At 35.0% G+C, this 2156-nt stretch overlaps 1 non-coding gene across 1 annotated transcript; it reads right to left on the bottom strand.

Moving 5' to 3' along the window:
- Positions 1 to 1424: 1424 nt before the first annotated feature.
- LOC114005747 (U6 spliceosomal RNA) lies at positions 1425 to 1531 on the bottom strand. The gene has a single exon (XR_003547576.1). It is a non-coding gene; the product is annotated as a U6 spliceosomal RNA (small nuclear RNA).
- Positions 1532 to 2156: the final 625 nt, after the last annotated feature.

Below are 2156 nucleotides of genomic sequence, written 5' to 3'. Positions count from 1 at the left end.
ATTCCTCAAAGATCTATAAATAGAACTACCATTTGATCCAGTAATCCCACTTCTGGGTAACTACCCAAAGGACAGGAGAACACCCAGTCAGAAAAACACTTGCACATCGATGTTTATTGCAGCTTTATGTACGATCGCAAAGACATGGAACCAACTCAAATGCCCACAGACAGATGAATGGATTGAAAAAGTGTGGCACATATACTCTATGGAATACTACTCAGCCATAAAAAAAACAAGACCCTGGAATTTGATAGAAAGTGGTCAGATATGGAGGATCTATTGCTGAGTGAAGTAAGCCAGGATATGAAAGAAAGATATTGTATGTATCCACTTAATATATATATCAACTATCCGCACTTTATGGTAGAGATTAAAATATCGGAGGGCATAAAAGCAGTGAAAATAGCAATGATAAGACAGTGTGGAACGGGGCAGGAGAAGAGAAGAGTATGGAGAAGGATATCAAGAGAACAAATAGAGAGGCATGACATTAGTGGGATTCAGATATGGTTTATTACCTGTTGATGATGACGTGTATGGTATTCTTGATGCCACAATTCTCCAGCCTCCATAGGTTTTTGCCATAGGGTGGGCACATGTATGGTATTCTCAACTGGACAGGTCTGAGAAGTATTTCATGTTGAGTAAAGTCTTTTTACAAGCAAGATTATAAATAGTGATTGAATGTTAAAAAAAAATTGGAATAATAATCTGAAAAAAATGAAAAGCTATTGGATGATGATGATGATGGGGATTTTAATGTCTCTGTATTGACTGATATGAATGGTATTGCTTCTGGAAAAAGCAATGTAATACACTGTAAAGTTATATGTGATTCAATGTAATATAAACAAGATTATGATAATAATAAATATATTTTTTTAGAGATGAGCACAGTTGTGAAAAAATATATCATTTGGGGAAGAATTGACAATCATTGGAATATTGAATTTTTCAACCCATAAACACTATATATTTTGTCTATTTACTGAAATCCTCTTTAATTTCTGTCAATAATAAATTACATTTTTCTGCATAGAAAGCTTACTGAACTTTATTAGACTTATTCCCAGTAAGTTGCTATTTTTAAATATTATAAATGTTATCCTTTTAAAATATAGTTTTGTCATTTCCATTAAATACTTTGATTTTTGTATATTGGTTTTTCAAAGTCTGGGAAACTTGCTGAGTTATAAGTTAATTCTAATTATCTATAGATTTTTTAAAATTTTTCTTTCTTCACAATCAAATAATTATAAATCTATAAATAATGGTAGTTGTATTTCTTCTTTTTTGTCTTCTTTTCCCCCAATCTTTTTTTTCAATTTTTTTTATTATCATCATAATCTTCTTTATATTACATTGGATTACATATAACTTTACAGTGTATTACATTGCTTTTTCAAAAGGGAATGCCATGCAAAAATATGGAACGCTTCACGAATTTGCGTGTCATCCTTGCGCAGGGGCCATGCTAATCTTCTCTGTATCATTCCAATTTTAGTATATGTGCTGCCTAAGTGAGCACTCCCCCAATCTTTATTTCTTTTCTTTATTTTTTGTTTATTGTGCTGGCATAATGTTGAATAGAAGTGACACTAATGGATAGCTTTGTTTTATTCCAGTTTTCAAAAGGGAAATGTTCAGTGTTTTGGCACTAAGTATAATGCTTACATTAGATTTTTAAAATTATTGTCAGAGAGCATGTGAGAGAGACAGAAGGATGTGAGAGAAAAAGCATCTCCCAATAGTACATGATCACACTGCAATCCCTTCTGTGGGGATATGGGGCATACACACAAGTGTCTGGCATGTTTTTCAGGCTTCTGTAGCTGGCATTTGAACTGCAGTTGAACATGTGAGATCTAGTTCCCTTAACTACCACGGACCCAGGATTTTCTGTGTTGTAAAAAGATAGCAGTTCAGGCCAGCCAGTGGCATGGTGGTTAAGGTGGCTGGATCCCACATTGCTGACTGTGTGGTTTGGATTCAAGGACTTAAAAAACATGCCCAGCCTGTGTGCATGCATGCCCAAAATCCCAAGTGGGTAAATGGAAAAGAAGAGATTGCAGTATGGCCATCCCCCTGGGGCGGGGGGTAACTTTCTCTCTGTCTCTCTGTCTCTCTCTAGCAAGTGCATGTACCCAATAGCA

This window comes from Tupaia chinensis, unplaced genomic scaffold (genome assembly GCF_000334495.1).
Source record: "Tupaia chinensis unplaced genomic scaffold, TupChi_1.0 Scaffold144346_1, whole genome shotgun sequence".
In the NCBI taxonomy this organism is placed as follows: domain Eukaryota; kingdom Metazoa; phylum Chordata; class Mammalia; order Scandentia; family Tupaiidae; genus Tupaia; species Tupaia belangeri.
The sequence above is the reverse complement of the archived record's forward strand: the minus strand, read 5'-3'. Positions and strand labels throughout refer to the sequence as shown.